Consider the following 23,070-nt stretch of genomic DNA (forward strand, 5'->3'; position numbering starts at 1 on the left):
CCAACACATGTCCATATGAGTTTTATTCGGATCAGATGAGACTGCAGGAGCATATAGGGCAAGTGTCTGGCCTTTGTGAGTTGCTCATATATTTGCCTCTTGAACAAAACTTGCCCAAGTGGGCATTTCAAGACCAGATAGCTTTATGTGGCAAGCCACCAGCTCAGACCCTCCAAGTGTCCCTATTTTCGAAGGACAGCCCCGAATTTACAGAAATTTACGTCTTGGGTTCAGATTTGATCCCGGAATGTCCTGCTTTTCCTTAAGATGGCACTGTTTTCATCGGGAGAAATGTTGGAGGCTATGCCAGCTGAGAACCAGAAAAGAGGCATCAAGTAGTGAACTCAATGGTTGGCCTGCTGAGGAGAGTTATCTTCATGATACACAGTATTTTCAACCATGAATGTTGTTGGCCCTTCGTAACAACACCAGAGCTGTGTGGCATGAGAAGGATCGGGGGCGGCGGCTTTAATTTGGGGTTGGGAGAATTTTGCACAGATTGAAATTTATCACTGAAAGGAGAGCAAAGACTGGTTTCATAGGAGAGTACTTTGCTTTTAAATATGTATTCCACCACCCCCCTTCCAATACAGCAGAGCAACAAGGTGGGGAAACCCAGCTCAGATATGAAAGATAAATTCTTAAAAAACAGCAACAGACACCCACAGAAGATACGGGTGGGGAAAGAAAACTGAGATCTGATTAAAGCTCATGAATCAGCACGGCACCAGAAGACACTATCTCTAAACCGGAGGCCCTTTCCTTTCCCCTGCATCGTTTTCTCCCCGTTTCTGCAGCAACAACACCCCCTTTCCCCTCCAACTCTACCCACCCCCATGCCCATGTCCAGATTGAGGTTGATAATGGGGAGCACTTACACTTGGGGTTTGCAGGATGAAGGCCTCAAGTTTGTTCGATTAGAAAAACTGTTGCTTCATCACTTTGGGACTCAAGGCTCTTCCCCGTTTCTTGTCGGTTTTCTTCACCTGCCTATTTCTGGTTTGGGGGTGGAGGGTTCCCTTGGTTCTTGCCGTTTGTGGAAGCAGGTAAATGGGAACTGAGAAGCTTCCTTGAGATAAGAGGGCAGAGAGCTTATCAAGTTCTGATGTTTGCAGGCTAAGCCAGCCGGCACACTTCTAGAACATTCTTGCCACTGGCTTTATGACATCAGTGGCCGGCTCCACCCAATTGAATTTGCAGCTTGCACTACAAAAGAAAAAAAAATCTTATAATTAACCCTTTTCTCCTTAAGCAAAGCTCTTCTCAGAACAGACCCACTGAAATTAATGAAGCTTAAGTCAGATACGTCTGTTAACTTCATTGGGCCTACTTTGTATAGGACTAGTATTGGATACAACCTGTTGATTTTTATTTTGGGTCTGCGTCACTTGTGAACAAGTGAGCAGGCAAATTTGGGAGCTTCTGAAAGCAAAGGAAAACAAGCTGTGAAGCAAAAGGCTGTATTCTGCACCTCCTCCCCTGCAATCATATTTCGAGATAATATCTTTTTCAACATTACTTAAAACACAGCAGTTAGATATGTTCAACCAATCAACATAAACGGCTCAAAAAGCCCCTTCTTACGTAGGCATGGCTGTGGGTCTCCTCAAATCCATCCATTTTGAGGGAATGCACAAATCCATCTGCTTTATTTTATTTGTAACAATCCCTTTATAAACTCGATAGTTTCTCGAGACAGATGAATGCCAATAAGTGAACTGTCTTTTGGTGTAAGTTTTTCTCTCTGTGCGTTCTTACCACCTTTTTGACCTCTCGTACTACCTTACACTTCACAACACTCTAGAACTGTGTATTTTTCAATAGCTTCGCTTTCACCTTCCTCTTATGCCTACTGTATGCAGCTCTTAATCTAGAGCAGGGGTGGAGAACCTCAGCCCTGGTGGCTGAATGTGGCCCTTTAGGCTTCTCTCTCTGGGCCTCAAAGCTCTCCCCAGGCCCCACTTCTCACTGGCCCCATTTTAATTGCGTTTCCCTGGTTTGAATGTGCCCTTGAGCTCTGTCAATGCTTCTTCCTTGCTTGGATGCAGGAAAGAGACGAGTGTGCATAAATAAGTCTGCTGTCCAAAAATTGAACATTTGTTGCTCCCCTCACTTTTGCTTCTTGCCTAGCCCACCATGGACATGTTGCCTAGAAGAGAAGGTGGTGCTCAGTCTGGAAAAGGTCCTACCCCTAACCGATCAAGAACCCATTGTTCCCCCTCCATGTCTATGAATGTGGCTTTTGTTGTCTTCCAATTTCACTCTTATGGGGTTTTCACCATTCTTGGATTGCCCAATCCTGGATCAACTCATTGTTTGTTTGTTTGTTTGTTTTGTTTTGTTTTGTTTTGTTTATTTTTTAAATCCCTTCAGTCTCGTCAAGAAGTACAGACTTGCTGCTACCTCCTCCTCACGCATCATCAATACTTTACTCAGCGAAATTTCACATTTCATTTCCTGTGTTCTCTCCCACTGATGGTTGCTTTTGCCTCTACTTTTCATCACAGGCTGGTGCTTATTGATAAAGCCCTGTTACACGGGGAGTAAGACTATTTTCCCATCTGATCCTAAATTAATGTAAGAAATAGCCTTTATCAGGTTTCATCATTATTAATTTTTATTCCTAAATATGGCTCTCTTCATTTTCACACACACTAGTACCTCTCTTCAAGCTCACAACAGTAACAAATGAATAAGGTGTTTCCTTGTCTAATATATATTGGAGACTTCTCAGGGCAGTGGGAGAATCTGCACAAGTATTTATACAACAGTAAAAATATTAGCAAATATTGCAATGGATCTGGGTGTGCAGAAGGCCTTGTTACTGCTTATACTCCACAGAATTAAAAGGGCACTTTCTAGGCTTCATTTTTCTTGGCATTAATGTGAAAATACTCTGTGTATATGCTTGGGTTGGGCGCTCAACAAATAAGCTGTTCAAAAGGGGACATATACAAACCTTATGAAAATAACTTGGAGGATCTCGGGTATTCCTGCCAAGCCCAACTTCAACCTCATGTCTGATAGCTTAAGGCCTTCTTTCCATTGGCTTAGGGCCATCACAGAGTAACTTTATAATCTGCATGTTATCTAGCCCAGCTGTTGGTGTTTGCCTACACATGGGCAGGCCTTATTTGTGAGCCAGGACTGCAGCGATCCCAGGGCTGCAACAGGATGGACGCCTCATGTTACAGTTCAGGTACTTGGACAGAATTCCAGGGCTTGAGGGGGCCTCAGTTCCTGCAGATTGGATTCGCAGTGCATGGGGAAAGGTGAAGGTGGAAGGTAAAAGAGGCACCATAGCCCCGGCTAACATATACACCCATGTGAGATGCACAGGTCAAGTTGCAAAGAAGGACTGGAAACATGAAATGGAACATTTCCTGAGGTGTTACCATCTTTGCATTTGTGGAAATGAGCTATGAGGCTGGAACTATGGAAGCTACTAAAGCAAAACAATATTCTGCCTTGCCCACACCTCCCAAATGTGGTCCTCCAAGCTTCTCTTTCTGATCCTTGGGACTCTTCTCCTGGGCCACATTCCTCACTTCCCTTGCTTTGCACCTTCCTTTTTGCCTGGCTAGAATGTGTCCCTGAACTCTGATAATGCCTCCTGCTTCTCTGGATGAAAGATTGCTGCCCTCCCCCCGCCCACCACTGACCTGTGGCTGCTGGAAAGTTGCCCTGAATAGCACCACCAGTATTCAATGCTGCTCAACTTTTAAATAACCCCATATTTTCCAATATCTTCTGAAATCTATTGGGGCTCGAGTTACACCCCTCTCTCTGGATAGATAGATAGATAGATAGATAGATAGATAGATAGATAGATAGATAGTCTGCCACAGTCTGCCTCAGGAGACAATGGAGGAGTGTGCCTTTGTGGGTAAGGTCTAGCAGTTGGAAGGTTGCAGCGCCTGTTGTGGCTGTAGAGGCTGACGCGGGAGAGACATGTTTTGTTGCAGCTGGGGCAGATGAAGGCGCCCAGTTCTGTCGCTGCAGATGCACCATGGCGTTTCTTCTCTCTGTGCTCCCCCCAGCAGACATTCCTGCTCTGGTCGCTGCTATGGACTTGACTGCCTGTCTCCAGGCGATGTGGTCTGCAAGGGACACACACACACACACACACACACACACACACACACACACACACACAAACTTTAACCAGCAAACAAAAGGAGAGACTTTGTATTAGGAGTGCCTCCAGCAAGCCTAATGTGCAAGTCTTCATTCATTCATTCATTCATTCATTTAACTTTGTATACCACCCTTCATCCAAGATCTCAGTTGTACTCCTCAGTACTCCTCAGGTGGGGAGGAGCTTTGCGGCAAGGAGTTTTAGTGAGCAAGCACACACACACACAGAGAGAGAGAGAGAGAGAGAGATTTGTGCACCTGCTTAGGAGTGGATACTTTGCCCCACATTTTCTGTAGTGGGGAAAGAAACCTGAGGGTTTTGGGTTCTTTTACCTGACAGCTTCGTACAATCCAGCCAGTGTAAGGTATAATGGAGCCTTCCCCCCTCGCCACCCCTTGCTTCTCAGATCTCAGGAATATGTGCCAGAAGCCTGTCAACTTGTTAAAAGTACATTAATGCAAATACCAGAGCTTTCAGTTATGTTTATGCTAATAGAAAGCCTCCCGCTCTGTGACAGGCCCGAGTGAAGACTCAGGAACAGGAAAATTAATTCCAGCTGTTGAAATTGATTTTTATTTTTATATAAAAAACCCCAAGCTTTATAATAAATAAAAACACCAACACACACACAATTCCAAAATTCAGAACAAAACAAAACTGGAAGTAAGTGTGCGGGGTGTGCACTAAATCATGTTTACAGAAATAAAAGCCGAACAGGTTCTCCTCTTGGGAAGAAACCTTCCAAATTCAATCAAGGGTGGTTAGAAGAAAGCTCCGGCCTGTTATCAGGTTGTAAAAGTGTAGATTAACCTGAAAAAAGAACTTGCTGGGTTGCTCAGCCTGCATTTGGGAAAGAAAAGGCTAGCTTTTCATTTTTCTTTTGTAGGCGTATTTTGTTTTAGATCCCTTGCATCTAATCCATTGACAGGGAGACCAAATCCTAGCTGCTGTGGAACAGACCAATATTTTAGAGACAGATCATGTTTGCATATCACAACAATTCCTCTGCCCACCCTTTTCTCTCTCTTAATATATTGGCCTCTGTGGGGTGAGGCAGCAGTTAAGTGGCCAGGTCCCTTATTTCAGCTACAGCCTCTGATCAGTGTCTGGGTGAAACGGAATCTTCTGAGCTTGATATGCTTTATCTAGGCTAGCCTGTGTTCACATTCAGGCATCTATCACTCTCGATAACTTCTGCAATAACACTGAGGAAAATTCACCGAGATTTAGTTTTTAGGTGAGTGCTGCACAATAAACTAAATCAAGTGCCAAGCCGGGGGGGGGGGGGATGAATGGATAACTGCTATGCGAAATCTCACCGTGCATGTTGTGACATGACTCTTTGGAGGACCAGAGGGTCCCAAGGTCCCTTGCATAAGGCAATGTTCCAATCCTAAATATTTTGGCTAATTAACAACAACAAGAAGAAGAAGAACAATTTTATTATTTATACCTCACCCATCTTGTAGTCCCAACAGAGGACTACAAACAGAATAAAACTTCAAACGTTAAAAACTTCCCTAAACAGCGCTGCCTTGTTTTAGAGTTAGGGTAGGGATAGCCAATATGGTGCCCACCTGCCAGAAGCTGGAGTCAAGCAAAGGTCGTCAATAAAAAGCATGCTGTCAGTGAAGTTAACTCTTAAAGAAGCCAAAACAGTGCAGCCCTAGTGATTCCAGCAACTCTTCCCAGTAGGTCTTGCCCCAAGAAGGCAGTTGAGAGGACTGAAAGCCCTCATCTTCCCACTGCTCTCTAAGGCTCCTCCTCTCCAGGGTCTTTCCCTAGCAGTCACAAACAGGAAGGGGAGACTCCCTGGATTCTTCAGCAGCCTGTCTCAACTCTGCCTCTTGGTTGCCATCCGCTTCAGCCTCTGCTTCAGCCTTGGAGTCTGCACTGCTCTCTGACACAGCCTCTTCCTGCTCACTAAATCCTGTTACCCCTTCTGCTTCTGACACCTCCTCCTCCCAGTCTGCTCCCTCTGACCACTCATCATCGTCCCACCACCACTCCTCTGGCTCTGAGTCTTCTTCCCCCGCTGGTGCCTCCCTCCACTCCCTTGTATCCACTCCTCATGTACTCCAACTTCCGTCATATACAGCCAGAATGGCCAATGGTATCTGGAGGGCACCATGTTACCTAGCTCAGGTTAGGGCAGGCATCCCCAAACTTTGGCCCTCCAGATGTTTTGGACTACAACCCCCATCTTCCCTGACCACTGGTCCTGTTAGCTAGGGATCATGGGAGTTGTAGGCCAAAACATCTGGAGGGCCGCAGTTTGGGGGTGACTGGGTTAGGGGAAAAGAATCTGACAGGTGAGTTATTTAATCATCTGATTTTCACATGTTTTCAAATACGACCCTAGGCCTGCTTCACCTTTGATTGCACTGCACTTGACTGCTACTTACTTGCTAGCTGTCCACATGTGTACAGTATTATTAGTAAAAGTAATAATAATTAAACTTAGAGCCTGTCCTTCCAAAGGAGCCCAAGGAAGGGGAAGTAAGACCATACCCACCAGCCCCATCCCAGCACTCTTTCATCCACCTCAGCCCCTTGCAAATCACATGAAAGGTCATAGCTCAGTGGTTACGCATCCGCTTTGCATGCAGAAAGTTCCAAGCTCAATTCCTAGTACTCCCACATCAGCTGGAGGACACCATCCTCTGCAGCGTCTCACAATGTCTATCTCTCGCTATATGTCCTTACGAAGGGGCATGGCGAGCCCTGTGCATTGCTCATGTCCCTTTGCTCACTTGGTTCTACCTGAATAGGTCTACTGTCATCATGCCATCATCCATTCCCATGTCCTTACATGTTCCAGAGCCAAAGGCACAGGTCCAATTCTCAAATGATCTCAATATGATAACCTATTTCTGTAAAGTAATGATATTAAGCAAAGTCATATATTTTAGGTCACACAGTGGAGAGACACTAACGTCCTAGAGTACACTTGCTCAGAGTACTAAGAAGGAGGCATTCTGTAACAATCCCAGTTAGCATTTGGGGCTGATCCATACCAGCTTTTGTACTGGACAGCTGTTAATTTGTATATATTCACGCTCTCCCTGATCCTCTAAAACCAAGCATATAAAAACAATTCTAAAAATAAGATTTTTAAAGCACCGTGATAAAATTCCCACCTAATCCTAACAGCCGATGCAGATCAAAAAAATGGCAGCAGACCAGAGCAGGCTCGTAATATGGGAGGGGATGAAAAAGGCACCAGCAGCAGACTTACTGAAGGAAGATAGTGGGAGAGACAGGTATATAGTTTTGTTCAGTGGAAAATGGGACCCAGGCAGGAGCGGCCAGTGTGGTGGGGGACAGCTGTCGTCTCAACACCTGTTATCACTGCCCTTTACCTGGATGTGGCTAGAATGCAGCAAGGTCAGGGTTTGGCAGGTGCATGGTTGCAGCAAATCTGTACCCCTGCCAGTGCATCCTCCCGGCCCTAACCTTACCCCATCCTGCCCCACTGCAGTCCCATACAGGTAAGCTGCATCTATGCCAGTGTGGTGAGGGCTGCACCACGCCAGGATGCTCTTGGCCCCAGGATGTAGGTTACACAGCCTAGTAGAAAGCGAGGGGGGAAGTGGGGAGCTCACTCAGGGAGGGGGTACCGCAGAGGGCACCGTGCCCAGGGGCCCACCAATAACTCAAAGCCAACACTGTGCAACTGTATGGAAATATGGAGGACGTGACATCTGTTTGCCTCGCTATGGAGCAGGATGCAGCAGCAGCACATGACTGTCCATGCCACCCTGTGATGAATTTATAAGCAGCCACTGTATCACACATGGCCATCTGGATCCAGGCAAAGCGAGGAAATGCCACGTCACTAATAATTTGCATGCCCAGGAAAAAGCTTCCTGCTGTACAGCCCACTGCCCTGAATCTGGAACTTCGCAAGTTAAAAAAAAAATCATCTGGGAGATTATATGTAATAGATAAGAGGTTACAAGTATAAAACAGGAGTTACCCCTGGAATGACCTCTGTGGTGGAGCGTGATTGGTAAACTCTGGAGTGAATTAAGAGTAGCCGTGGGTATTCCAAGTTTTTAAAGGGTATTCAACTTTTCACTGCTCACGGATGCCCTTTTTGCACAGTGAATGCAGGGAGAAGTACTGCCTGGCTGCGCTGCACCCTGACCTCCACCACAGTCACTTGGAGGTCGGAACAGAGCCTATGCGCTACAATGTGTAGACAAGTGGACGCTCTCTGCCTGCTTAGGGACTTTGCATCATGCAACATACTGAGTCGACACTCATATACGTTGTAGACATTCGGGTTCTTTTCTGACTTTTGCGTGGATGTGTGGAGGTCAGAGGCAGGACCAATAGACATCAACCCCCTCTCCTTTCTTCACGCGTCAACTATATGCACTGTTGTTATTAGACTGGCTCCGGCCACTATTGTGCAAAACAAAAAAGTCTAGAGTCAAATGTCTCCGATTTTCTCCTCTTTCGCCAGCAATATTCAGGAATCGAATGTGTTTGACTGTGCTAGGCTGCAGACACAGAGTCAATGACAAGCGACAAGCTGAGATGAGGCCTTGCATCAAGTGTCCTGAAGACAGATCTGCTGTCAAGGCATTGCAAGACTTGTGGGACTAGCCCAGGCATCCCCAAACTGCGGCCCTCGAGATATTTTGGCCTACAACTCCCATGATCCCTAGCTAACAGGACCAGTGGTCGGGCAAGATGGGAATTGTAGTCCAAAACATCTGGAGGGCCGAAGTTTGGGGATGCCTGGACTAGTCATTTTGCAGCTAGGTAAAGCAGCCTTCACCAACAAAGCCCATACCGGCTTGGGACGTAGATACTGGCAAAACGCCTGTACTTTGAGATCTGGCAGGGATGGTTTCTTGGTTTGTGTTGCACCACCCTGAAATTGGGTATGCAGCCCCATTATGGAATTCCTTACTTTGTAAAAGAAGGTCTGACCCTGACCATTAAGTGTTTTCAAAGCTCACCTATTCACCCAGGCCTTGGGATGAGTCATTGCCGGTAATTTGCTGTAATGAAATTTTGCTGGTTTTTTATTGCTGTTTATTCCTTGGTTCTCTTGTGCTTTAAGGGTTTAATGTTGTAAGTTGCTCTGGGCTGCCTTTTCAGAAATGGGCTATAAATAAATAAATAAACTCCCATAACCCCTGACCACCAGCCATACTGGATGGGGGGGGGGAGTCAAAGGGAGTTCAGTCCAATGAGACCTGGAGGGCCACAGCTTCCCCCATCCTCTACCGTTTGGAGACAAGAATATCCAGCACCCAGTCAGATATGATCTCTAAATGCAGTTCTAAAAATCTCAACCTTCATGGATTTGCTCACGCTGGTTTCACAAGAGGATTTGCACATCACCAGCAGCATCAACTAATCTAAGAGGCAAGTCAGAGTGCTGTAAGCCTGGAACAGAAGTGTTCTAGACCTGAATCAGCCCTTAAGGATTCACGGGCCATTTTACTCTGCTCAAAACCAGCCCCCCCCCCCTGGAATCCCCTCCACAATTGTCCTCCCCTAGGAAACTCTATGCAACCGCCTGATGAAACCCCCAGAAAGAAAGCAGGCCAGTCACACTGATGGGAAGACGAAACTGGCTCCTCCTCTCAGGAGACAGTTGTGCTATGCTCCGAGAGTGCATCCTGAGAGGAAGTCGAGGAAAACCCTGTCTCCCAAAGGGCTTTGATCTTAAAATGATGCTCGCTAGGTCAGAGAAATATTAGGTGAAGCTAATATTCCGTTGCAGACCTTGATGAGTTGCAGCACACACTTCTGCACAGATGTGCCAAACTCGTATAAGCCTTAGTAAAAGTCGCTGCCCAGCTTTTCCAGCAGCGGCAAGGGAAGGCACACACTGCGTTCGAAGCTGGCGGGGGTGGCTTCCAATGCGATACCGTTTTAAAACATGAAACTACTAAGGGTGACATTGGAGTGGTAAAGATGCAGGAAGCATCAGAGTGTGTTTGTGTGTTTTACCACTCCTTCTCAAAATGATTTGTTGTAAAAGAAAAGAAATAAAAAGCGGCGGGGGGAGGGCTAATAACCTCAAAACTTTGGGTATCTAAATATCAGGGCAACTCAATAGGCAACTGGTAACCTTTCCAAACAAAATGGCATTTCTTGAGCTTTCTGGTGTGCTGAACAGCATTTGCTCATTGCATGTGAAATGTGCAACTTTGATACTGTCGAGGGAAGCCTCCCCTCCCCCTTTCATTGAATGTCTCCACCACCTTCTACCTAGCGCCTCTCCTTCCCGGCCCTCAGCGCTAAGAACAGCAGATTGCAATACAATCTCACAAAGAGGTGGGAATGGACTTCTAAGAACCGTATACAGTAGATTATTGGGTAAGAATCAGAGTGAGAAAGAGATTGTGCTATAGCAGCACATGTCATAAAAGCACCTTTTCCTGAAAGTTGGCCATCAAAGCAATACTATCTGTGCCTGCCTCTGTTCATTTCACTGGCTATGGAACGAGGCTCTGGCTATTAGGAAGCGCAAACAATATTCTCAGAAACTGCCCAACACATCTTTTAAAAAAGAGGTTTTTTTTGGGGGGGGTGCATATTAATTCAAATTAATTTGGAAGATTGTGTTCTGTTTTTTTTTCCTGCAGCAAGGTGCTAATTACTAAGATTTCTATAAAGGGACTCAGGACCTTTGAACTTTGCAATCATGTTTCTCTTCAACAGTTGGGAGACATGCCATAGCCAAGACATTGAAGGATAAGCCCCAAAGAAAATGGGGATGCTGCCTGTCCTCTAAGGCTTGCCATGCAGCAGGATGAAGCAACCTTTATGGTAAAAACAGGCATTCCCAAGCATTCTGAATCTCTTGATGGGCTGCCTGCCATTTGCAAGTAGATGAAATGGGGGGGAAACATAGAATTGTTGTGTTGGAAGGGATCACAAGGATCATCTAGTCCAGGCATCCCCAAACTGCGGCCCTCCAGATGTTTTGGCCTACAACTCCCATGATCCCTAGCTAACAGGACCAGTGGTCAGGGTTGATGGGAATTGTAGTCCAAAACATCTGGAGGGCCGAAGGTTGGGGGTGCCTGATCTAGTCCAACCCCCTGCAATGCAGGGATCTTTTGCTCAAAGTGGGGCTTGAACCCGCGGCCCTGAGATTAAGAATCTCATGTTCTACTGACTGAGCTATTCAGGGTCCCTTTGGAAGACTGCTTGAACTAGCGAAGAAGGAACATGGTTTTCAAGGAGACCGCAGCACCAGGGCTATGCGTTTTTCCTACACCACTGGCAGGGGACCTGTGGCTCACCTAATGTTGTTGGACTACAACTCCCATCATCCTTAACCATTGGCCATACTGGACGGGGCTGAAGGGAGTTGTTGTCCAACAACATCTGGAAGGCCCTCCATGGGTTGGGTTTGTGCTCTCAAGGTAGGCAGTGAAACAAACACCCTCACAATTGATTCTTCCTCCTCGCAGTCACCTTCCTATCTTGCTTAAGTATTCATAGGATGAGAGCTGTTTTTCATTTTAAGGCAAATGTGTTATGAAGACCCACACTCATGAAGATACATGAAAAGATAATGTGAAAATTAATAGATGCATGTATCTGGGTATATATTACACAGAAACGATCTGTGTACAAGGAAGGCTCTGGAATCAGTTCCTGAAGCTGCAGTACTTCTCTCGGAAGGAAACAGAAACTCCTGGGTTACTCTCCTGCATGTCTTCCAATGCAGGTGTGCACAGGGATGGATCTACTATGAAACTAATGAAGCTTAAGCTTCAAGGCCCTTAATTCCAGAGGGGGCACAGAAGAAGAAGAAGAAGAAGAAGAAGAAGAAGAAGAAGAAGAAGAAGAAGAAGAAGAAGAAGAAGAAGAAGAAGAAGAAGAAGAAGAAGAAGAAGAAGAAGAAGAAGAAGAAGGGTACTGTAGTTTGGATTTGATATCCTGCTTTATCACTACCCGAAGGAGTCTCAAAGCGGCTAACATTCTCCTTTCCCTTCCTCCCCCACAACAAACCCTCTGTGAGGTGAGTGGGGCTGAGAGACTTCAGAGAAATGTGACTAGCCCAAGGTCACCCAGCAGCTGCATGTGGAGGAGCGGAGACGCGAACCCGGTTCCCCAGATTAGGAGTCTACCGCTCTTAACCACTACACCACACTGGCTCTCAAGAAGTGACTTAAGTCCACATTCCTTTTTAATAAATGGGTCTAGTAGACCCAATTTGAATTGCACAACTTAAATTGATAAATGTGTGTGTGTGTGTGTGTGTGTGTATTGCAACAACCCCAAAGTTTGAGAGTCAGCAGCACAGATGTTGTAAAAGTGTGGTGATCAGTCATAGTGCAACCCCACTGAAGAAGAGAACCACAGTTACCCAGACCACATTGATGGTTGCAAAGGAGTCCACATGACTGTTCAAGATTCAGGGCACCCCCAAAATGTAGATCCACCACTGGGTGTGCATCTTGATTATGCCCTCTGGTCACAGCAAAATAAAATAACTCCCTTTCCTTGGCCATTCACCCGATCAACAAGCTTGGTCCTTTGCTGCAAAGACTGTTCTGCAAAGTTGTAAAGGCTTCCCTTTCCAGGCAAGGCTTAACCCAATGGCATGTGTGTGTGGTGGGGAGCACACACACACACAGAGAGAGAGAGAGAGAGAGAGAGAGAGAGAGAGAGAGAGAATTTGTTTTAATTTTACCGCCCTGTATAAATAATGTATAGGTTGTGGTTGAATACTTAATTTTTAATATTTAGGTGCATTGCGTTATTCACATGTTATTCTCTGTAGTTAGCTCCAAGGTCCAAAATACTGAAAAACAGGCCTGACTACTTAAAATTAGTAAGTAAGCAAGAGAAGTGGCTGAGAAAACCCAGATGGATGTTGCTGCAGCAATACCCACAACAAGCTGGAAATCAGAAAAGGGTTTGGAGCAGGGGGAGCATCTCCCTATGTCACCCATTTCCAAATCCGAACCTTTTAGATGCATTCTGCCACACTCACAGCATATCTCCTAAATCCTAAACAAATACATTAATTGCTTTCAATTTATCAGTCTCAAATCACTCCGTCTAATTACCATTCATCTAGGGTTTGTGTTTTTAATGGTTTATGGGTATTGTTGGTAATCTTTTAATTTCTCATTAAAAACAATATCTTGTACGCACTATGTGTGAAAAGCCCTAATCCGATAAATCAAGCAAGAGTAACACAGTTAAAAAGGAAATCAGCGAAACAATATTTGGGGTTTATATATTTCTGCCAGTCAATTTGCAATTAAAAAGTTGCTACTTTAAAAAAAAAAGCACAACAAAAAACCCAACAACAACACAGTTGTTGCTGTGAAAGCCATTATCAGCCGGCATTTTCATATGAATACTGCTTTAATTAATTAGCAAAAAGTAAATACATTATATATCAAAAACGCTTTCCCACTGAACCCATGCGTTCCAGAACAAAAGGCTTAATAAATGACACAAAAGAGGGACAAATTAGTTGATCCCACCTTCCTAGCATTAGAGTCTTTTAAAGTTCTCCAATGTTTTCCCCCTCATTCTTGTTTCTTCTTCCTCCTGTGTGTGTGCTTTTTTTTTAAATGCATTGTTTGGTTCTCTTTGGATAAGGCTGGAGAGATGCTAACAAACAGCATGCTCTCTCTCTCTCTCTCTCTCTCTCTCTCTCTCTCTCTCTCTCTCTCTCTCTCACACACACACACACACACACACACACACCCCTTTCAAATTAAATTGATTTTTTCGAAATCAGTTTTGCTGGGTCTTAGAAAACAAGAGTGTTTATGATTATTTTTTTAAAAAAACGAATGTAATTATGATCACATACAACATGGTCCCCCTAGAACAACTTATTTACTGAAGGGCTATGACTTGGTTCACACCAAAGAAGAAGAAATGCTTTTTGTCCTGTGGGCTTTCTGAACAGTGGAGGAAAAGACCCTCCTCTTGTTACAACTGAGGAGGGGAGGAAAGCCGAGCCAACCACTCTCCCCAAAGGCCAACACTACTTGAAATGTATACACTGCTTCTTTCTGTGGATTCTTGATCAGGCACTTTCTTCCCATTCATCACCCAAGAGTTAACTTCATGGCAGTTTGCCTTTCCTTGGAAACAAGTGCCCATGGGATAGCTGCAATGAGACAGCTATCATGGAACAGCTGCAGCATGGTTTACTAAAGACACTTAAAGGGCTTGCATAAGGTTTGAAAGGGTCCTGGGCAAAATCCCCCCCCCCCAGACCTACCCTCTCAATGTCCCTCTCAATGAGCTTAATGGGGGTGCAGTTGACAGCAAGGATGGAGGGGATGGGCAGTGGTGGGTGGTAACAGACTACCATAGGAATGGGTCAGCCAGGCACAGGGAAGAGAAGCACCAGGTGAGGCAGTTGTGGCATCCTCCACCATTTTAATTTACCCAGAATGCCCCTGTGTCGGAGTTTCAGAGGCACTGGAAGTCATGAAGAAGACCACCGCTCTCCAGTACTTTTCAGGACTCCCTGCCCCAATTTACACATTACCCAAGTATTTTCTATGCTGACATTGAAGTAGAAACAACCATTATTGATACACTACTGGGTAGTGTTAAGGTATCAGACTGATGAACAGGTTAACAGTATAATCCTTCCTAAACATGTCTACTCAGAAGTTAGCCCTACGGAATTCAGTGGGGCTTACTCCCTGGTAAGTGGAGTTCAGAATACAGCCTAACTAAATTGTGCTTACAAATGTGTCCCCCAAAACTCAAATGTCCTCCCCTTCTCTCTGCAAGAGAAAAGCTGATTTAGAGCGAAGGAACAACGAAGGGATGGAGAAGGTTCTTTACTCCACCACTTCCTTACCTGCAACAATGTAATCCTGCACACACTTACATGGTTTTACTTTTGAGTAGATAGGATTGCACTTCCCAAAGCAGCTTCTCCCCCCCCCCCCCCGCCAATGTTAGCAGGGTTTCATTATATGTATTTGCATATGATGTGTAATTAGGCCCTGAGATAACTTAATTGAAACTTAGTAAAGGGTAAAGGGACCCCTGACCGTTAGGTCCAGTCGCAGACGACTCTGGGGTTGCGGCGCTCATTTCGCTTTACTGACCGAGGGAGCCAGCGTACAGCTTCCGGGTCATGTGGCCAGCATGACAAAGCCGCTTCTGGCGAACCAGAGCAGCACACGGAAACACCTTCCCGCCGGAGCGGTACCTATTTATCTACTTGCACTTTGACGTGCTTTCGAACTGCTATGTTGGAGGAGCTGGGACCGAACAACGGGAGCTTACCCCGTCGTGGGGATTCGAACTGCCGACCTTCTGATCGGCAAGCCCTAGGCTCTGTGGTTTAACCCACAGCGCCACCCGCGTCCCTAAAATATTCAGTTTTGCCATGTTGGGTAGCTTTGGCAGAAATATTTATCCACCCCTTAGGGTCCTTTTGATCCCAACCTGGATTTATTTTAAAAGTTAAGTCTCCAAGTTTGGTGCAGCTTAAGGCTATGGGAAAATACATATGGAAACAAAAGCAAAGGTCAGTGGAAATAAATGACTGTGTGCTCCTTCTTTCATTAGACAGAGCTTTTAAACACTACCTAAGCATGAAACCCAGCAACTGAGCAACACAGCTCCCCAGCTGTGGGTGGTGGTTGACCCACTGGGACGTACAGGGACCTCCTGGCTTTGCTGCCTGCATAGAGCTAAAAAAAAGAGAGAGAAGGCTGGGCTGGGCTTGGACAAGCACCTGTCAGGTCCCAATGCGGATCTAGTGGGTTACACTGAGCTTGGCAGATCACAGGCTGTTTAGGCCCGTGATGCAAAAACGGGAAGAGGAGAAAACCAGTCTGACCCCCCACAAAAAAGGACTCTTAGGAGTTTAACAACCCCCACAAACCAAAAATCCAACAAAACAATATAAAACTATAAAAATGGCAATAAACTACCCAGCACTAAAACAGCAGTGACAATAATAAAAGCCTTAGGAGACAAAAACCAGAGGTTTCTTTAACCCAGAAGGGCTGTAGCTGTAGAATCATAGAATCATAGCGTTGGAAGAGACCACAAGGGCCATCCAGTCCAACCCCCTGCCAAGCAGGAAACACCATCAAAGCATTCTTGACATATGCCTGTCAAGCTTCTGCTTAAAGATCTCCAAAGAAGGAGACTCCACCACACTCCTTGGTAGCAAATTCCACTGCCGAACAGCTCTTACTGTCAGGAAGTTCTTCCTAATGTTTAGGTGGAATCTTCTTTCTTGTAGTCTGAATCCATTGCTCCGTGTCTGCTTCTCTGGAGCAGCAGAAAACAACCTTTCTCCCTCCTCTATATGACATCCTTTTATATATTTGAACATGGCTATCACATCACCCCTTAACCTTCTCTTATCCAGGCTAAACATACCCAGCTCCCTAAGCCGTTCCTCATAAGGCATCGTTTCCAGGCCTTTGACCATTTTGGTTGCCCTCTTCTGGACACGTCCCAGCTTGTCAGTATCCTTCTTGAACTATGGTGCCCAGAACTGGACACAGTACTCCAGGTGAGGTCTCACCACTCATCCAGGTGAGGTCTCACCACTCATCCAGTGGTACTATTACTTTCCTTGATCTAGATGCTATACTCCTATTGATGCAGCCCAGAATTGCATTGGGTTTTTTAGCTGCTGCATCACACTGTTGACTCATGTCAATTTGTGGTCTACCAAGACTCCTAGATCCTTTTCACATGTACTGCTCTCAAGCCAGTTGTCACCCATCCTGTATTTGTGCCTTTCATTTTTTTTTTTGCCCAAGTGTAGTACTTTACATTTCTCCTTGTTAAAATTCATCTTGTTTGCTTTGGCCCAGTTGTGTAATCTGTTAAGTGAAGTGTGATCCTGTCCTCTGGGGTATTAGCCACCCCTCCCAATTTGGTGTCGTCTGCAAACTTGCTCAGGATGCCCTCAAGCCCACAATCCCCCATAGGCAACACTGTGACAAAGCATAGGGACTACTCCATGGAAGGATACCAAGCTATTCATAACTACCCTAAGAGGAGCCGCAATGTGTGTGCCTGCTGCAGTCCTTCCATTGCAGACATGTTTCCCCTTTCGCATGAGTGAGTGCCTTGATTTTTATCACAGCTATATTTGATTCCGCCACCCATCTGGAATCATCTCGCCTCCCCTTGGCCCTCATAAATAACAGAGCCCGGCTCTAACCGAAAGCAGTTGATGGAATCAAGACCTGTTGGCCTTTGGCAGTCCTTCCAGGAATTTTTAGGGCTTTCACCAGTCAAGAAAAGGCTTTGAAGCTATGGACTTCGGATTTTTATGAAGACCATGCTGTAGGGTTCAGCCAACTCGCAAAGTGTCAAATATGGGGCATTCTTTCATCTCTCCACTTGAGCGTGGAATCAAGGATGCTCCCACTTGCTGCAACTGAGGACTAGGGAGCTGGAAGCATCCTAGAAATGAAGGTTCATTTAATTTTCTGTGCGCCTTAGTATATTTACCAACTCCCACATTCCCCTCATACTAACTGCTGGAGTCCTGTCTGTCTGTTCTGGAGACTACATCAGATAAGAGGAGACTGGAAAACGGCATGCTTGCTCATTCTCTGGTTTTTAAGCTCTGTTGTTGGGGCCTCAAGGCATCCTGCTCCCGCTTCATGGACGCCTGCTACAGAGATGAGAAAATGTATTTTGCTCTTTCAGTTTCAAAGGAGCGCCCTTATGAAATCTGCCACTTCAGAAGGCCTATCTATGAAGCACAAAGCCGGACTGGTCAGGGAAATCCAACATTCCACCATATGGTATCACTACTCCTTACAGGAGAGAGGAAAAGCCTGCTAATTGCTCGATATAGCAGAAAAACAAAATACCACTCAATCAGTATACCTAGCACAAAACACTTATTCATGGTGTGTGGTGCTTCAGCACCCTGCATCCTTTAAAACACTGAGTTTCACAACAGGTCTCTGACATAGAGAAATGTGCTTCTTCTCATTTAGTCAGGGTTTAGAGACAACTGACTCAACTGAGGACCAGCTACTAGGTGTGACAGTATCAGCCATGTTTATAGGTGATGCCACGCCTCCACCCTTCACATCTAAAGTAAACAATGGCGAAGCAGTGGGAGATGGAGAAGTAAGATGAGGGGTGGTTCGGCTCCTCTCACCCTTGCGCCCCTTTGGATGTCAAAATCAGAACCTCTTCCCCCACTTTATACTTGAAAGGAAGAGACGTGTAAATAAAAATGACTGACACAATTCATGCTTGTTCCCCTGTCCCTGCCCTCTCTTTTCCAACTTGACATGCCAACATCTGCATCAGCACAACCGGAAGCCTTCATCTGCCCCAGCTGCAACAAAACATGTCTCTCCCAAATTGGCCTCTACAGCCACAGCAGGCGCTGTAACTCTCCAATGGTTTGACTTCACCCACAAAGGCGCACTCCTCCGTTGTCTCCAGAAAGAGATGGATGCAAACAATTGCCAACATCTGTGCCAGCCTTTATGCAAGACCTTAGTTACATCATTGATTGGGAAGAATGGGAAGTTGGAAATCAAAAGCAGACTAAGGGTGCATTGAATCCGTGCACGTGAGCCAGTTTTATACCAGTTTAACTTTCATGACTTCCCTTAAGCTATCTTAGTGCTGACGATAGTGTGTTACAGAGCCTGAAACCTCTTATATGATATACCCACAATCCCTTGCGGAGCCATACTGGTAGCTTGCAGTTTCTTAGGTAAGGGAGACATGCCAAAGACAGGAGTCTTCAAATTACCCCACCAGTACTATAACCATTCAGCTGAATGGGCTTCAACAATGGACTGCTTTGTGGATCAAAGCAGCTGTGCACTGCTGTGAATATTGATTTATCTGGCAACAATGCAATACACTTCCTCAATCAAATAACTTTATTGCCATCAGAAGACTATCAGTGACTGATTATTTACCCCCGAAATCCTGGCTTAGCTACTAGATGAAAAAAGGAAATTAACTATGGTTGCTTAGAGCAGTGTTTCCCAACCTTGTGCCTCCAGCTGTTTTCGGACTACAATTCCCATCATTCCTGACCACTGGTCTTGCTAGCTAGGGATGATGGGAGTTGTAGTCCCAAAACATCTGGAGGCACAAGGTTGGGAAACACTGGCTTAGAGGATGCCAGTTAAGAAAATCACTTGGAAATATTTGTACTGTGTGCAAGATGTTGACCACTGAAATGCATCTGTTTCCACTACTTTGGTTATTAGCTATGCAAAATCCAACTCGCTCCCATAATCCTCATGTAAAAAATCTGTTGAACCCAAGTAGGTGCAGTTTTATGTCTGCCCATACAATGCAGAACATGAAAGTTGTTCATTTAGCTATTTTGTGCTATTGGTTCACCCTAAACTCTATGGCTCAGGGAGGAAATATAAATAGCATGAAGAATAAATGAATTCTGCACTCACCCCCAAGCCACTAATCATTTGCACGAAGAAAAATATGCTCTCACACATGTTTAGATGATGTGATTGTATTTATGTTTCACACCCCAGCTATTAGGATGTGTTCTTGTTATTCCTGTTATATTTAGTTCTCACCTTGTTACTTTGGTTTATCTTCCACTGTGGCTCAACCCATGTTCCATTAGGTGCCAACTTTCACCTCAGTCCTCTTCTGCATTTATTACAAGAGTGAGGAACCTGTGGCTCTCCAGATGTTGCTAAACTACAACTCCCATCAGCCCTCACTATTGGCTATACTGGCTGGAGCTTGATGAAAATTTTAGTCTAACAGCATCTGGAGGGCCCCAGGTTCTGCATTCCTTATTTACCACCAACTTCAAACTCTCACTAAACAGTTACCCACAAGCATGCCATGGCACTCAGTTTTTTGTTACCATGTGCTTGCATGTGTAGTCAGTGTGTGAGAGACCAGTGATCACAGTTATTGACCATTCACAACTGCCATGATCCCAGAGGCTGAGCAATGTGTCCCTAAGATTATGGATGTCATCTGTGCCCAGTATCTGTGCCCTCATCACAACTGACCTTTGACATTACCTCATGGATGCCTGGGGCCAGGACGCAAGTGGCACTGTGGTCTAAACCATTGAGCCTCTTGGGCTTGCTGATTGGAAGGTTGGCAGTTTGAATCCGCGTGATGGGGTGAGCTCCCTTTGCTCTGTCCCAGCTTCCGTCAACCTAGCAGTTTGAAAGCATGCCAATGCAAGTAGATAAATAGGTACCACAGCAGCGGGAAGGTAAATGGCGTTTCCGTGCACTCTGGCTTCCGTCACAGTGTCCCGTTGCGCCAGAAGTGGTTTAGTCATGCTGGCCACATGACTCGGAAGGCCGTTGTGGACAAACGCCGGCTCCCTTGTCCTGAAACAAGATGAGCGCCGCACCCCATAGTCACCTTTGACTGGACCTAACCGTTCAGGCCTCATTTACCTTTTTTAAACCTATGTCTAGGGCCAGTCACAACAGACCTACACTTCTGGCATCTAAGTAAACATAATCTACTAGCCCTTATTTTCGCTGTTGGTTGCCTTTGGTCTTATACTGGCAGAAGCAGGAAAAAGACCTGCACGAGAATCATAAACTTTTTACCTAGGAATGGTTTAAGACACCAGGACCATGTACTGATCCCACTTTTGTGGCTGTGTAAATGGCACTGAGTCAGCCCGTGTGTGTGCAGACAAGATGTTTCATGAGTGCATCTCACAGTGCACATGATGTAGGTCAGTATCATGATGGTAATGATACCTAGGAAGCCAACTTATACCAAGTCAGAATATTGGTCTCTCTAGCTCAGTATAGTCTGCAATGGCTGGCAGCTGCTCTCCAGGGTTTGAGGCAGGATAGAATCTGGGATGCAAAACAACTAGTGAGATTTGACTCTTCCTATTTTCTTACTCTAAAGGGCATCCAGAGCAGATCACAAATCAGGGAGGAAAATAAAAACATGTAATAAAGCCATCACTATAATAAATAATTATATAACAACGGAGCAATAAACCCAAACATACAATCAGAGCTGAAGAGATTTCAAACCATGTGTTAAAACGCCATCTAGAAATACAGAGCAAATTTTCGAAAGGTAAAATCATATAGAGCTTTAGAGTGCTATCTAAGTAATCCTAGCAGCAACCCTGTAAGGTAGGCAGGTCAGGTCCACATCCAGTAGGCAACAAATTCCAGACACACATAATGTTTTTTCTGCACAGAAAACAACACTTAGCACAAATGGATATTGATCTCAGATGGGGCTTCAAAACTCAGGCAAGCAACAAAGCGTTGATTCTGAACAAGCTGGCCAACAAGATGGCTCCATTGTTTCATTGCGAGTTTTTATATTATTATTTGCCAGGAACAGGAGGAAGAGATTTTCTACCATTTAAAGAGCTTACATAAAAGACAGCTCGAGTCCTTATAGCTGTATATTCTCTTTAATTAGTTTGTGCAACAGTGTATTTGCATGGGAAGACGTGGAGCGTGTGCATGGACTTAATTAGGAAAACAATACGTTCCCTCTTAAGATAATGAATTGGGGATTATGGAAATTATTATGCCAGATCCAGCCACGGGTTAGCTGAGGTTCAGTATCCGATAAACTTTTAAAATACATTAAGGTCAGCAGCTCCAAGGCTGTCAGCAAAGTCACTTGATACCACTCTCACTTAAATGAGTAATTACAGGGAGTGCCTGCATCTGGGATCTAAGTTACACAACACAGAGAGCACAACAGGCCACAGCGGCGTAGGCGTTGCGTTCAACTCTCCTGTCAAGGATGAACCTTTCATATCCGTATCTCATCTTCCTCTATCTATACATCAAAGAGCACAGTCACAGAGTAAGGCCTCTTGAGCTCAGTGGAGCATACTTCCCGGGGAAGCGCTACAGGGTCACATCCTTAATTGCTCAAATTGCCTTGGATCCAATGCGACTTAAGCCTAGTTCTGCAAGCCTGTGGGAACACAGCAAGCTGCCTTATACACTGAGTCAGAAAAACAGTCAAATCGAGCTCGGTATTATCTGCCCTGCCTAGCAGTGGCTCCCCAGGATTTCCAGAAAGAAGTCTATCTAGAGATTCTGCAACTCTCATACCCTTCAAGTGTCCTGATTTTCCTTGGACGTTCCAAGAATTACAGAAGCCATCCCGGATTCTGATGTGATCCCAGAATGTCCCGTTTCCCCTCCACCCGCTGAGCTCGGGGAGGAGGATGAGCTGGCGCTTGTGCTTGCAGTGGAACCCTTGTGAATTGCGCAAGGGAGGCAGTTCCTCACCAGAGCGGAGGTGGCAGACACCCCAATGCTCATACTTTAAAGCTCCATGTCATTGAGTACTTGGTCACTGAGTTTTAAAGCGCAGGCCTATGTCTGGAAAGAGCTGGGCAAAAGGTAAGCGTGGGTGAGCCCTAAAAGCCACATGAGGGGAAAGGAAAAGGAGAAGAAACATCTCTCAATAGCTTCAAATGGATCCTGTTTAACAAACACGGTAATTACACCCTGTTATTTGCTGTTGTTCACATGCCCTGGAATGATAAGCAAATTTTATGTTCAAACGTACCCCAGCAAGAATTAAGCAGGGTGGTTCAGAAGCTATGACAACAAGGCTCAGAGAAACCATTACACATGACATCGCTATTAAAATAAAGTAAGAGAGTGGTTTTGGAAGGAGTCAGTTCAGCACATACCTTCCATTAAAAAAAGCCTTTGGCTCAAGGCGGTCATTTGTTTAACATGCACAAAAAAATCTGCATTTCGCAAGCAAGAGGGGGAGAAACTTCAGGGGGGGGAGTTGAACTTCAAAGGAGCGCTTTGTGGTTTTAGGCATCTCAGGCTAGCAACTAGAAGCTGCAAAGCCCCCTCCTCTCTTCTCTAGACTTGGAGAAGGAAACAACATCACCAAAGGAACAAAATGGAAAGAAGGCATCTTTTACGTAACGTAGACAGCTTCAGAGTTCAAGAGACAGTTTGCATGTGTGTCAGACT

General features: G+C 45.3%; 1 long non-coding RNA gene across 2 annotated transcripts in view; it reads right to left on the reverse strand.

The window, feature by feature from the left end:
* The window catches only part of LOC148686941 (uncharacterized), a 50,680-nt gene that overhangs the window by 26,712 nt on the left and 898 nt on the right, over positions 1–23,070 (reverse strand). Inside the window, exon 1 of one of the 2 annotated variants that reach the window (XR_015948591.1) lies at positions 879–1,396. The exons of the other annotated variant lie outside the window; for it this stretch is intronic. This is a non-coding gene — a long non-coding RNA (uncharacterized LOC148686941). Of the gene's footprint in view, positions 1–878; positions 1,397–23,070 lie in introns of those variants that run through there. 2 annotated transcript variants of the gene reach the window in all.

Source organism: Zootoca vivipara, chromosome 2 (assembly GCF_965207765.1).
Source record: "Zootoca vivipara chromosome 2, rZooViv2.hap1.1, whole genome shotgun sequence".
NCBI lineage: Eukaryota > Metazoa > Chordata > Lepidosauria > Squamata > Lacertidae > Zootoca > Zootoca vivipara.